At 45.2% G+C, this 16115-nt stretch overlaps 1 protein-coding gene across 2 annotated transcripts in view; it reads left to right on the plus strand.

Moving 5' to 3' along the window:
- Positions 1-3497: 3497 nt before the first annotated feature.
- LOC148473337 (deoxyribonuclease gamma-like) overlaps positions 3498-16115 on the plus strand; it is a 33613-nt gene continuing 20995 nt past the window's right edge. Inside the window, exon 1 of one of the 2 annotated variants that reach the window (XM_088459750.1) lies at positions 3498-3636. The gene's annotated coding sequence lies outside the window, so the exon portion shown is untranslated. Of the gene's footprint in view, positions 3637-5807; positions 5886-16115 lie in introns of those variants that run through there. The other variant, XM_088459749.1, reaches the window with a different exon arrangement.

Here is a 16115-nt window from a genome sequence, read left to right on the forward strand (position 1 = left end):
GGTCCTGAGCTGCACAGCCGAGCCCCTTCCTTCCCTCTGAGCGCTTACCCAATAGCGCCAGGAAGAGGGTGGGAGGCGGGCCCATCTGTGCAGTTTAACATACACAGCGCCGCCAGCCCAGCAGCGATGTGTGTGTTAACCAGCAGCCAATGAGAGTCAGACAGACTCTCATTGACTGCTGCAGTGCCCACTGCAAGGGCCGGGCTAGAGCTCACTCATGAGCTCCGCCTTCCGGCTCCTGCAGTGGGTAATGGGAGAGATGTCATGACATCTCTCCCATAATGCAGAGCGCGCCAGCCCGGAAGGACTGACGTGCGGTGGCGGGAGCAGTGGCCGGAGCGTGGATTCAGGTAAGTGTATTTTTTTTTTTTTAAATTATACCTGTGTGGCTGCACTATGGGGGTGGGGGAGTGGGCTTTCAGGGCTACTACTAGGGGCACCATTGCTGGGGATGGGGCACAACTGGGGACTACAACTGGGGGGAGGCTACTACTGGGGGCACTGCATCAGGAGGGGGAACCTCTATTGGGAATTAGGGACAACTACTGGGGGGAAACTACTACTGGGGGCACTATATGAAGGGCTTACTACTAGGGGCACGGGGAAACTACTACTGGGGACACTATATAAGGAGATCACTACTAGGGGACCACTACTGGGGGCACTAAATAGGGAGGACCACTACAGGGGGCACTGTATAAGGGCATTGGATAGGGGGGATCACTACTGGGGACCTGCATAAGGGGGACCACTACTGGGGGCACTGCATGGGGGACGACTACTGCTGGGGGCACTATATAAGGGGCTTACTACTAGGGGCACTGCACTGGCGGGACCACTACTGGGGTACTAAATAGGGAGGACCATTACAGGGGGCACTGTATAAGGGGCACTAGATAGGGGGGATCACTGCTGGGGGCCTGCATAAGGGGGACCACTACTGGGGGCACTGCATGTGGGGGGGGGACTACTGCTGGGGGCACTATATTAAGGGCACTGCATAAGGGGGTACCACTACTGGAGCCACTGCACTGGGGGGACTGCTACTGGGGGCACTATATAAGGGGCACTGCATAAGGGGGACCACTACTGGGGGCACTTCATAGGGGGGACCACTACTGGGGGCACTGAATAAGGGGAACTAATGAGGGGCTGCATAACGGCGACCACTACTGGGGGCATTGCATACTGGGGGTAATGTACAAGGGAATCTAATGGGGGGCTGCATAAGGGGGACCACTACTGGGGGTACTGTATAAGGGGAACTACTATGGGCCTGCATAAGAGGGACCACAACTGGGGACATTGCATACTGGGGTACTGTATAAGGGGCACTACTGGGGTTAAGGTGCATATGGAAATGAATGGTCAGAGGGATGATAAAGGGGTGTGTCAAGTTGACACACCCCATTATCAAGTGACCACGCCCATTTTTTTGCAGTGCGCACATGGGGGGGGCTCCATTTTTACATTTGCCCTGGGCTCCAAATACCCTAGTTACGCCACTGCTCGGAACCCCTAAAGTGATTTGAACTGGGACTCCATTTGACTCGGAACCCATAAATTTGGGTGTGTTTGTTTTTCAGAAAAACCACACCGCATGTCTCTAGTGAAAAGTTGTTGATTATTCATTTGTTGTACCTATTCAGGTATATAAAGGTTAACAAACCCATGCCTGAAGTAACTGTAATAAAGAGCATTCTGTGTAGCAAATCCTAATGCGTATATTCTCTATTACAGAGATCAGCAGTTAATCCGCCAAAGAAGTACAGTTGATTGGGCCTCGTTCATATACCAGAGCTACAAGGACCCCTCGTAGTGGGCACAAGAACATACCACCTAATGCAATTAGGATTTCTTTGCTGGGTCAAATGGGGATGAAGTGGGACAGTTTCAACCACAAACTGAGGGCCTGATTTACTAGCGATCGCAACTGTGATTGCAATAGTGATTACGCAAGCAGTCTCACTGGGATAGTATGCTAACCCACTGTGATCGCTATGTCGTTACAGCACTACATAAGAACGCCCACTTTACCTCACACACATCCGTAATGTTTATCAAGACTGCGAAACCATCGATACAATCAAGTACCATCGCAGCCTCACGCACACTGGCGCTAGCTCTGACCTTACGCAGGAATTACTAACTTCATCGCGAGCTATGAATGCTCAGGCCGTGTAAGGAATCACAGTGAATAATTTATGCACGCCCCTGCAACGGCATTCAAACGCCCTGGCACGCCTACGTTTCGCTGACCACCTCCCCATCACCTCCCATAAACGGCACTTCCTGTCAATCACTCTGCGATGGGTCTGCATAGTCCCCTGCGAACGCAGTCCTGATCGCAGTTCATACACATGCACAGAACGATACAATCGCCCGACTGTGTGCGTAATCGCAGTTGGGATCGGTAATGATTCAGGCCCTAAGAGTAGCATAGAGATTTAATATGCAGCACTAAAGCAGGCATTAAGTGGTCAAAAGACAATTTAAAGGTACCTATCCAATCTGATCTTACACCATCTCTAGAAGTAACTACATAACCAGGGTCCAAGGAATTTGAAGCAGCTTCTGTTTCTTAAGCTGCATACACAATGTACAATCTGTACCACCAACGACTTGAAAGATATCTATCAGTGAAGTCATCCTTCCACATCTCTGAACAGGCAAAGTTGACAATATCGTGCAAGTTGGCCTGAATGTACGGACAATCGGGAACACGCATGGTTGATCATTCACTGCCTAAAAATGAACGATATATCGTTGAACGATATCGTTATCGTTCATGTCTTTCATCGATATCCTACCGTGTGTGCGCACCTTTAAACTTCGTTCGGCAGGACTATTAGCAATACCAAGAAAGTCACATACTTTACTTGGAGCACCTGCTTTTAGCTTTATGGCTCCAACACTCTAGAACTTGCTGCCTCACACATCTTGAGAGGCCCCCACTCTACAAACCTTCAAAAACAGAGTCAAGACTTAACTAACGCATTTCAATAGTGCCTCTTTATTTTCTTAAAATAAATAAAAAAATGCTTAGCTTACTCTTCCGTAGTCTGTGAATACTTATGTATATTTTTTATCATGTATTTTATGATCTACAAATGTAAAGCACTTTAAATCATATTGGGAAAAAAGTGCTATATAAATAAAATTAATATTATTATTATGTAGGAACACTACTAAACTCTGCCTCGCTTCTCAGCGATATGACTACTTCATAGAGAATCGATATGATGTATATTGGTCCAACATTGGGAGAGTTATAATACAGTGGTGGGTAGCAAAAATAATTGTAAAATGAAAGTAAAATGAAACTATAAACACAGACACAACAGTGTTGCATATCTGTGGGCACACCTTCAGCCAGTTATCAGACAGATCACACCCATTTAATCAGCATTACCGTAACCTTGAAAAAAAAAAAAGAGGCAACTTCTCCTTCTCGACTTTTGCCTGGTAATAAAAAGGCAAACACAATACTTTATGAAATGCGATATACTCATCAACAAACCACTCTCTGTACTGTGCCTCAAGAATTCAATAGGATTATAGCTGTCGTCTCCCGCATCTGATTATCCACTCGACAAATGCGAGAAGACACCAGGCAGAAACCTAAAGAAATAACAGGTACATAGAGACCTTTTTGAAAAGGTTTAAAACTTAAAAAATAAATCTCTTATTGTACTAAGCTGGAGAGGTTCTTTCAGCTGTTCAAAAACATTATTTAGCTGTAAATCACAGGCATGCAAGGGCAAGCTGAGTAGGTAAAACACACCAGAATAGTTTTACAGAATACCAAGAACATACTTAAATGGGAGAAAATTATTTTTTTGTTTATTTATCATGTATATTTGCGCGTTTCACTAGATTTTAAATTCAGTGCTAATTCACCTGCAAAAAAAGTAATTGTTACCTAACCCAGGGGGCATAGACAATATTAAGAAGCTGGTTCAAGAATTTTTTTTTTAAGTTTTAATATGGAATGCCTCTGGTCTATAGATAATGGTCAATAAATATATTTGAAAAAAAATGTAAAAAAATATTGCATTTTAATAAGTGTTCATAAATTAAAAATAAACAAAATGTATAACTTTTTTATTGTGGGCTCTCACAAAAAAAAGAAACTGATATAAGCACAAATTAAAACTGAGCATCAAACATTACATCATACAAGCATGAAAATATTCATGAATCCCATATAAACAAATTAACAATCCTAAAACTACAAACATTAAAAATATAGTATAAAATATAACACAAGTTCTCATACTCGGTCCTCGGGACCCCACAGAGTGCATGTTTTCCAGGTCTCCTCACAGAATCACAAGTGAGATATTAGCTCCACCTGTGGATATTTTAAAATGTGTCAGTGAGTAATGAATACACCTGTGCACCTGCTGGGTGACTGGAAAACGTTAACTGTGTGGGGTCCTGAGGACCTGAGTCAGCTTGGATCGCAGTTGCTAATAGGCACGCAATTGACCGATTGTTGCGTTCTGCGTATGAATTGCAGTGTGTGACCAGTCACTGCGATCGGGATGCGATTGCAGAGGCGACGCAGACCCCTCACAGAGTGATTAACAGGAAGTGCCGTTTGTGGGTGGTGATGAGAGGTGGTCAGGAGAACGCAGGCTCCCAGCGCGTTTCAACGCCGTTGCGTGCATAAATTATCCACTGCGATACCATACGCAGCCTGAGGTCTCATAGCGTGCGCTGAAGTTAGCAATTCCTGAGTGAGGTCTGACATGCCTTAACTGTGCGTCTGGGTTCGATGGTACTCGATTGTACCGATGTTTTCGCAGTCTTGCTAACCATTACGGATGTGCGTGTAGGTGAAGTGGGCGTCCTTATATAGCGCTGCGGCCGCATTGCGATCGCTATGGATTAGCATACTATTGCAGTTGAACAGCGTGCGTACGCTATATTGAGATCCATAGCGAATCATGTCCCGAGTTTGAGAACCTCTGAAATATAGTAATAAAATATATATTGTATTTGGAAAAAAAAAAAAAAAACCTATGGAAACATTGCAGCACAATGATATATATGTATTAATAATAAAAATTGGTTAAAGAAAACTGCTAAAGAAATGTACAGTCTTTGTGGGATGTGAACGTGTCAGCAATAGCCCAGCAGACTAGGTAAGTGGTTACAGGATCTGCAGCTTACATCTTGGTGCCAGATGTCACAGGACACCTTCAGAGGACTTGTAGAGTCCATGCCTCGACGGGTCAGAGCTGTTTTGGCGACAAAAGGGCGACCTACGCAATACTAGTCAAGTGATTTTAATGCTATGATTGATCGGTGTACAGTGGTCACTTGTGGCAGCAGAAAAAAAAAAGCATGTAGATATTTAGTCCATGTATGTCAGATCTACATTATCCTGCCCGTCGGCCCAGGATGTATCGGGCGGTGATCTCTATCAAGTGTCTAGAACAGGGGTAGCCAACCTCGGTCCTCGAGAGCTACCAACAGTTCACATTTTCCAGATCACCCAGCAGGTGCACAGGTGTAATCATTACTCACTAACACATTTGAAAAGATCCACAGGTGAAGCTAATTATTTCACTTGTGATTCTGTGAGAAGACCTGGAAAATATGCACTGTTGGTAGCTCACGAGGACCAGGGTTGGCTACCCCTGGTCTAGAAAACAGAAACCTAAGCAATTTGAAGCTGCTCTTTAACAGCAGGAATTCCATTGATGTGGCCAACGTGTTAGGTTACAGAACATTATTAAATACTATGTTGACGCTTAAAAGCCGCCACAATGGGAGAAACCGGATTTTCCAGTCTGTAGGTACAAAAGACGGAATGATCCGAGTTGTCCTTCACTTTACTCTCATACAGAACTGTACAGAGCTTCACAGCCGCAACAGTAAGTCTGCGACACTGATATATGGAAAAAGTGTGTGTTGTGTGTGTAATAGTGAAAAGATAGAATACATGGGTCCAGCTGTTGTTGATGAATCTGTGTGTACAGTATACGGGGCAGCCGGGATTTTATCATTAATGCGTGTGTCTAGTTATAGGGTTTAACTGATACATTTTATAGCTAAATAATATCGGACAAACAAAAAAAACACATAGGGTAAAATGTAATCGGGTGAGTGTTTAGAAAATGTGAGTTTTCTCACACTTTTTAAACTCGGCCAATATAAGAGTCCAAGATCAGAGCAAACTCGCATGTAGTTTAGACCCAAAAAACTCTCACGATTTAAACTCTCATCCAGATGTTTTCCCATTTTGAAGATAAAACTCCACCAATGTGAGAGGTTACTGCTAAACTCTCACATTTACTAAACTCTCACCCTATTACATTTGGCCCATAGATTTTGTTTATTTATTTTGCTAAATATTTATATTTTGTTTCAACGTTTAAGTATTATGTTTGGCTTGCCATTATTTTTTTCATGTACGGATATTTTTTATGCTACTGCTATTGTATATGGACAGCAGCACAGTACCACTTCTGTGACTGAGTGTTCAACTTGTATTCTGAATGCACAGGTAATTTGCTGAAGGTGATTGAATTGTATAACGATCATGATCTGTGCTACTATTGGGTACACTATGCAGCCGGTCTGATTTAATGGTGAAAGTGATGCCCCATTTGCGTGAGAGCAACGATGTAGCTGCACACTGGCGTTTCAGCATCAAATTCACTTACAGTACGTACAGTACAGCCCTGAAACAGCATCAGTGTCTATAGCAGCAGTTTGATTGATATCTTACATACACTGGCAGGGGGGGGGGAAGGGGGGGGGGGGCGGGGATCACTGTGTAACATTGCAAATAGTGTCCCCAAGCTATTCTGATTTAAGTACATTAGTACTTGGGCAGGACAAAGATTCTTCAAATTCCATTATTTGAAACTTTGCATGTATAGGCAGGAAACCTAAACAAAAGATGACTGCTTAAGACAGTGGTTCCCAAACTGTGCGCCGTGGCTCCCTGGTGTGCCTCGGGACACTTGCAGGGGGTGCCTCAGGTTGGTGGCCCAGCACCAAATCAAATTATTTATTGTCAATGTCATGTAAATATGTGGACAAACAGAAGCTCAAACCTGTCACCACCACATAACTGTGCCTAAGGATGACAGGTCAGCACAATTTACATCACTTTACTAAATTTTTTCTGATTTTCTCAATAACAAACTTTTGGCTTAGGGGTGCCGTGAAAACAATGCTGATACTCTAGGGTGCCGTGGTACAAAAAAGTTTGGGAACCTCTGGCTTAAGACAACAATATAAAAGGTAAACTGCAGAGGACTTCATGTCATGAAGACAGTTTAAGTGGCAGCAAGAAAACTTCCACAAAGCGATTTTAGAAAGCTGTTATTTTTGGATTCTCCGTACTATAGTTCAGACTATGCACCTCTCTACAAAACTTCAAGTAGGCCCTCAAGACCCATTTCTTTATCGAAGCCATTCAGCTCTCATCCTAATCCACAGCTCCATGCTTCTCGATTGATGTCTCTCCCTTGTGTGTTACCCAGGGGCGTATTAAGAGAGGAGGGGACCCGTGTGCTGGTTCCGTCTGTGGCCCTCTTCTATTAAATTCAGAGGGTACAGTGCACCTGGAAAGTATTCACCACGCGTCACTTTTTCCACATTTTGTTATGTTACAGCCTTATTCCATAATGGAATAAATTCATTTTTGTCCTCAAAATTCTACACACAATACCCCATAATGACAACGTGTAAAAATTTTTTTAGAGATTTTTGCAAATTTTATTAAAAATACGGCTTATTCAATATTCCAATACAAGAAAACACATGCAAAGCGCTTTTCTGCTATAATCCACTTGTTGGGCAAAGAGTCACATATAGGGTTATTTCATCAGTGTTCTCACTGGCAGTTTATGGGCCTGATTCAGAGCCGGACGCAATTAGCGCTCGCTCGTCCAGAAAATAGGGGTGGCTATTCAAATGAACCGTTCGCTGTTTGCGGTCTGTTCACGCCTCTAGGTCTGAACGGGTGTTCAAAACTTGCGGTCGTTTTTTGGGAAACTACGCCCCCTGGCCGCTCGCATCCTACGTCATGTCCGCTATTTATTAGATTAATCGAGTACATCGACCAGCGTATGAACTGCTCGCTATTCTTGTGGTTGGTTTTTGCTACCACAATTTTGCGAGCAGTTCTGGCTATAAAATAACCCAGTGACGTGGTCAATGACGCTGCTGTTTTAAATATGCACACCCATAAAACGCCCGTTTTGACCTTTAAGCACGCCTGCGATCGGATCTCCACTCCCCGTTTTCAAGCACCTTCCCGTTACCACCCACATACGCCTCTTTCTGTCACTCAAATTAGCAGGCATTCGCTATTTTGCGAGCACATGAATTTCGGCCGCACTGACTGGTTCGCGCATGCGTATAACGATCCGTACGCATGCGCTGTTGGGCAAACATCGCTCAGAGCGAACGAGCTGCCGCTTACGAGTGGCTCTGAATCAGGCCCTATATGCTTAGATTGCTTCCCTTTTATATGGACAGTCAGCGATCTGCTGCTTCCTATTTTTTGGGACAATAACAATTACACCAGTAGTAAATTGCCAACAGTCCGATTGATCAGCATTCAGCACACACTTTCATTGGGATATTAGCTCACTCCTCTAGTTGCCTCTGAGTCACTGAATCAGTGTGGTAATACTCACTGGGAGCCTTGTAGAGAAGTTTTTGGTAACCCTTTTTGTTCCCTTTTTGATTTAGTATAGCTCAATTTTGTTGCATATGCAGCACCCATTTGTCTAGTATATGTTGCATACCCTATAGATCCGGTATGTATAGTATAGTCTCATACGACAGCATGTGCAGCCCCTATTTGTGTAGTCTCACAGGCCCAGGGTCTGATGCTGAGATGGATGTGATTGGCATATAAATTGCCCTTTACAAAGGGCAAACATTTTTACTTAGCTTGCAAATCTGACCGAATATGGAAGATGCATTCAACTCTGCAAGGGTAGTATCTGTGCCTGGGTTACACCAGGAGAGAACAGTAGTATATGTGCCTGGGTTACACCAGGAGAGAACAGTAGTATATGTGCCTGGGTTACACCAGGAGAGAACAGTAGTATATGTGTCTGGGATACAGCAGGAGAGAACAGTAGTATATGTGCCTGGGTTACACCAGGAGAGAACAGTAGTATATGTGCCTGGGTTACACCAGGAGAGAACAGTAGTATATGTGCCTGGGTTACACCAGGAGAGAACAGTAGTATATGTGCCTGGGTTACACCAGGAGAGAACAGTAGTACATGTGCCTGGGTTACACCAGGAGAGAACAGTAGTACATGTGCCTGGGTTACAGCAGGAGAGAACAGTAGTACATGTGCCTGGGTTACAGCAGGAGAGAACAGTAGTACATGTGCCTGGGTTACACCAGGAGAGAACAGTAGTACATGTGTCTGGGATACACCAGGAGAGAACAGTAGTACATGTGCCTGTGTTACACCAGGAGAGAACAGTAGTATATGTGCCTGGGTTACACCAGGAGAGAACAGTAGTATATGTGCCTGGGTTACACCAGGAGAGAACAGTAGTATATGCGCCTGGGTTACACCAGGAGAGAACAGTAGTATATGCGCCTGGGTTACACCAGGAGAGAACAGTAGTATATGCGCCTGGATTACACCAGGAGAGAACAGTAGTATCTGCGCCTGGGTTACACCAGGAGAGAACAGTAGTATCTGCGCCTGGGTTACTCCAGGAGAGAACAGTAGTATATGTGCCTGGGTTACACCAGGAGAGAACAGTAGTATATGCGCCTGGGTTACACCAGGAGAGAACAATAGTATATGTGCCTGGGTTACACCAGGAGAGAACAGTGGTATATGTGTCTGGGCTACACCAGGAGAGAACAGTGGTATATGTGCCTGGGTTACACCAGGAGAGAACAGTAGTATCTGCGCCTGGATTACACCAGGAGAGAACAGTAGTATATGTGCCTGGGTTACACCAGGAGAGAAAAATAGTATATGTGCCTGGGTTACACCAGGAGAGAAGAGCATACCTCCCAACATTTAAAGTTGTGAAGGAGGGACAGGTTGCGCGCGGGGCAGAAAAGGGGTGTGGCTTATTGGAAAAGGGGTGGAGTTTATGGAAAATGGGGTGGAGCTTCACAGCTTCCTCCGTTTTCGTCACTTCATGGGCGTGCCCAGCACTCTCCGAGACGCTGGGCAGCCCCCAGGCTCTCCCTACACAAGAGAACAGACACCGTGCGCATGCGCACGGCATCTGTTCTCCTCCTGCACACCTGCTTCTCTGCTGTGCAGAGCAGCGGTTTGTGCTCTCCCAACTTCCCCCCCACCGCGGGACAGTGCGGCGCGCGGGCGGGACAGTCCCAGAAAAACGGGACTGTCCAGCTGGAAGCGGGACAGTTGGGAGGTATGGAACAGTAGTATATGTGCCTGGGTTACACCAGGAGAGAACAGTAGTATCTGTGCCTGGATTACACCAGGAGTGAACAGTAGTATATGTGCCTGGGTTACACCAGGAGAGAACAGTAGTATATGTGCCTGGGTTACACAAGGAGAGAACAGTAGTATATGTGCCTGGGTTACACCAGGAGAGACAAGTAGTATATGTGCCTGGATTACACCAGGAGAGAACAGTAGTATATGTGCCTGGATTACACCAGGAGAGAACAGTAGTATATGTGCCTGGGTTACACCAGGAGAGAACAGTAGTATATGTGCCTGGGTTACACAAGGAGAGAACAGTAGTATATGTGCCTGGGTTACACCAGGAGAGACAAGTAGTATTAGTGCCTGGGTTACACCGGGAGAGAACAGTAGTATATGTGCCTGGGTTACACCGGGAGAGAACAGTAGTATATGTGCCTGGGTTACACCAGGAGAGAACAGTAGTATATGAGCCTGGGTTACACCAGGAGAGAACAGTAGTATATGAGCCTGGGTTACACCAGGAGAGAACAGTAGTATATGTGCCTGGGTTACACCAGGAGAGAACAGTAGTGTGACTGGACGCCTTTCGCCTAGGCTGGCCCTGGTCACGGGTTAGCGCTTTTGGATTCCCACTCACCGTCAGTGACCGCCTGTCACTGACTCCGCCCACTGCGCCATGGGCGTGTAACGATGCTGTCACCACCAAACTCTACCATCTGCGTTTGGAACCGCTTGTTATGTTACCCTCAGGCTCCTGCCTTGGCACCTGGAAACGCTTCTGCTGTGTATGCGTTTGATTAACTGCGGACACACCTCCTGTTTGGTGTCGGCTGTTCCCACCTGATCCCTCGCAATGGACCAGGTCTGCACGGTAGCTTGGCAGAGGGCTTGAACTTGGAGACACGGAGCTCTTACCCAGAACAGCTGGAGAACGGAATAGCGTTTGGCGCAATTCTATTGGTAGCAGGATCGAGGCAATTGAAGTAAAGGCAAACAGTGTTTTATTGTTCAATGTCTTAAAGAAGACTCAACCTTCCGAATGAAGGGGTACATTACATTGCATACAGGAATCTTATCAGCAGCTCTTCTCCTCAAAGAAGTTACAGGGTTGTACACATACAGGGCTCATAGGCCCTCTTTTTATGTCATTCTTACACACAACATCACAGGGGGGCAAATCCACCCTGTGTTCCTTCTAGCCAATCAGGCTATCTCGCAAAACATAAATAAATATGTCTTACATTTCACAGAAATGAATTCAATTTCCTTGATACCACCCAAAAACATTTGGTTTCCTAATCACAAACTGAGTTAGCATATACTGTTTCTGAAAAGGTAAATATAATGCAAATTCCTATTGCATTCGTCTTTTCACATGTCTATGACTAAACCAGTTTGGGCTTTCTGAGTCTTATCATCTTCTAAGCTCTTACACAACATAGAAGCTTCCTAAACACAAACAACTTGTCTTTTACAACTTTGCTTGGTATCGTATACAGATACACAGGTGTCTCCCTAGTCCGTATTTCAAAGGAAAAGCTTCTTCAGTCAACACCTAACCCTCCACTGCCAGGCTAGGGTAATTACCATATCCATCCCCACTGCCAGGCTAGGGTAATTACCATATCCATCCCTAGGTGAGGATGTCTAACCAGCAGTTTGTCTCCAAAGGTCAGGACATTTTACATTTCTATAAGTGCATTAAACCCATATTACATACAAAAATATGTTCAAACATGTCATAGGCTATACTACTTTACTTTTTACACCAATGCATTGCAGATGCAGTGCTCTAACGCAAAATGTGTATATTAATACAGTTTACTATCAACCATGGACCTCATTCAGAGCCGCTCGCTATTTGCGGTCGTTCGTTTAATAAAAAGGGGTGGCTATTCAAATGAACCGTTCGCTCTTTGCGGTCTGTTCACGCCTCTAAGTCTGAACGAGCGAGCAAAACTTGCAGTCGAAATTTTGAAAAATACGCCCCCTGGCCGCTCGCATCATACGTCATGTCCGCTATTTAATAGATTAATCGAGTACATCGAACAGCGTATGAACTGCTCGCTATTCTTGTGGTTGGTTTTTCCTACCACTATATTGCGAGCAGTTCTGACTATAAAACAACCAAGTGACGTGGTCAATGACGCTGCTGTTTTAATTATGCACACCCATAAAACGCCCGCTTTGACCTTTAAGCATGCCTGCGTTCTGATCTCCACTCCCCGTTTTCAAGCACCTTCCCCTGTTACCACCCACATACGCCTCATTCTGTCACTCAAAATTGCAGGCCCTCGCTATATAGCGAACAAACGATTTTCGGCCGCACTGACTGGTTTGCGCATGCGTTCTAAAAACCGTACGCATGCGCAGATGTGCGAACATCGCTCGGAACGAGCGTACTGCCGATTACGAGCGGCTCTGAATGAGGGCCCATGTGCAGTGTGCTTTTAAACTGTCCACTTTAACTGTTTCAGCGCTGGTCACAGTGGGAGCTGGCTCTCCCTGTCCCGCAGCGGCCATGACACACTCTACCCACACTCCCCCAAGGCAGCAAGTCCAGGCCGCTGCATATAAAACATTAAAAACACACTTATCAACACTCAGCGCGTAGCGCAGAGTATACATTTACAATGGGTGCCTGGCGCCTTTTTGTCCTTTTAAAAATGACGGCACAGCACGGGGGTTAACCCCTTCTGTGCTGTGGCAGCCATTAACACCGTGTGGCCTGCCTCCGACCACAAGTAGTATATGTGCCTGGGTTACACCAGGAGAGAACAGTAGTATATGTGCCTGGATTACACCAGGAGAGAACAGTAGTATATGTGCCTGGATTACACCAGGAGAGAACAGTAGTATATGTGCCTGGGTTACACCAGGAGAGAACAGTAGTATATGTGCCTGGGTTACACCAGGAGAGAACAGTAGTATATGTGCCTGGGTTACACCAGGAGAGAACAGTAATACATGTGCCTGGGTTACACCAGGAGAGAACAGTAGTATATGTGCCTGGGTTACACCAGGAGAGAACAGTAGTATATGTGCCTGGGTTACACCAGGAGAGAACAGTAGTATATGTGTCTGGGTTACACCAGGAGAGAACAGTAGTATATGTGCCTGGGTTACACCAGGAGAGAACAGTAGTATATGTGCCTGGGTTACACCAGGAGAGAACAGTAGTATATGTGCCTGGGTTACACCAGGAGAGAACAGTAGTATATGTGCCTGGATTACACCAGGAGAGAACAGTAGTACATGTGCCTGGGTTACAGCAGGAGAGAACAGTAGTATATGTGCCTGGATTACACCAGGAGAGAACAGTAGTATATGTGCCTGGGTTACACCAGGAGAGAACAGTAGTATATGTGCCTGGGTTACACCAGGAGAGAACAGTAGTATATGTGCCTGGGTTACACCAGGAGAGAACAGTAGTATATGTGCCTGGGTTACACCAGGAGAGAACAGTAGTATATGTGCCTGGGTTACACCAGGAGAGAACAGTAGTATATGTGCCTGGATTACACCAGGAGAGAACAGTAGTATATGTACCTGGTTTATGCCAGGAAATGCGGCTTCACATTAATAGTAGTAAATGCTAAACATACAGTACAAAATTCATACACAATATAGTCTATGTCTGGACAGTGTTATCAAAAACAAAGTCACAGTTACCATGTAATAGAAAATTAGACCGAGCCTCAAAAACAAAAAGTTTTAATCAAGTTCAAAACAATACACAAATGCGTTGCCTTCCCTTTCAAAAGATGACTAAGGAATATGCTTTATTGCTAAAAACCGGTTGCTAATATCACTGTAATAATGCAAATTGATTGCAGCAGTAACATTACTATACCTTCAGCATTAGCCTCCGATCATTGTTTTCACCAGTTTGCATTTTGCACCTGGTGTGAAGTAGGCGCAAGTTATCCGGCTACAAACAGGCACATAAGAGTCTTAGCTGTGGTCAGCATAGGATATACGAGTTTGCGCAAACACCTTACTGTACTTTAGCCACACTTACAAGTCCCTTCAACCGCCGTTCCATCCCCCCTTTTCTTATGAAACAAAATATTCAACTGACATTACAGTACTGTTCATTCTAGCACCCTGCACCTGTCACAACCTGTGTAGTTCCTCTGTCCTGCCCAGTGGCAAACGCAGGATTTTGAAAGGGGGGTTTCCAATACTTGGTTACAAAAACAATGGCAAAAAAATTAACCACATACAGGCAGCACTCCTCGGGTACTCAATAAGCCAAGCTTGTTATTCCATTACTGTACGACGTTTCAGATGAATTTATTACATATTTTGGCAAAGCCTTGACGAAATATGTAATAATTGCATTAACAAGCTTGGATTATTGAGTGCCCGAGGAGCGCTGCATGTATCTGATTGTATGGTCAAGACTGAGCAGTCTGCACCCCGGCTGTTGAACTTTATTTGGTGCCGTCTACTTGACTATATTTATGTGGAGCTTTTCAGCTCCTCGAAGAAATAAAAAAGGCGGCACTGCAGCATACACTGTGACATATACACGCACACACACACCCACTGACACAGACACACACTGACAAAGCCTAAACACACACACTGACACACACACTTACTGCACTGACAAAGCCTACACACACACACACTGATTAACACTACACACACATACACACTGACACACACACTGCACTGACAAAGCCTACACACACACACTGATAAACATTACACACACATACACACTGACACACTCACTGCACTGACAAGGCCTACACACACACACACTGATAAACACTACACACACATACACACTGACACACTTACTGCACTGACAAAGCCTACACACACTGATTAACACTACACACACAAACACACTGACACACTCACTGCACTGACAAAGCCTACACACACACTGATAAACACTACACACACATACACACTCACTGCACTGACAAGGCCTACACACACACACACACACTGATAAACACTACACACACATACACACTGACAAAGCCAACACACACACTGACACAGACACACAAACTGCACTGACAAAGCCTATACACACACATACACACACCCTGCACTGGCAAAGCCTATACACAGACACACAGACACATACATACACACACACACACACACACACACACAGACTGACAAAGCCTTTACACATACACACTCTGCACTGACAAAGCCTAGAGTCACACACATACACACTGACAAAGCCGGCACACACACACTGAAATACACACTTACACAAACACACCTCTCACTTGACACAAATTCAGTCATATAAATACAGCGCTGGCATGGCTTATTAAAGATCTGCTCCCCCCACATGTAGTCATTACACCCACCTGCGGGAGAGAGCGCCGGTCACTGTCACTGAGGAGGATCCGAATCACGATCTCTCAGCCTCCCACAATGCGGTGCTCCCATGGGAATTGGAAACTGCCCGGGAGGAGCTGCGCGCTACTGCTGCAGCTCCCCCTACAGCCAGCTCAGCCAGGTACAATTGCCGGCTCACTCAGATCGCTTTACACAAAATATATATATATTGCTAAGCTGCGCTGCAATGTCGTGGCGGGCAGGGGGAGTTTCTAGGTACTCGGAAACCCCCCCTGCGTGCGCATATGCTGCCTGGGGTGTCGCTCTCTGCTCTGGTGCTTCTAGCACACTCATCAACAAACTGCTGACTTAGAGCAGAGTGTG

This window comes from Taudactylus pleione, unplaced genomic scaffold (assembly GCF_031769625.1).
Source record: "Taudactylus pleione unplaced genomic scaffold, aTauple2 ptg000934l, whole genome shotgun sequence".
NCBI classification, from domain to species: domain Eukaryota; kingdom Metazoa; phylum Chordata; class Amphibia; order Anura; family Myobatrachidae; genus Taudactylus; species Taudactylus pleione.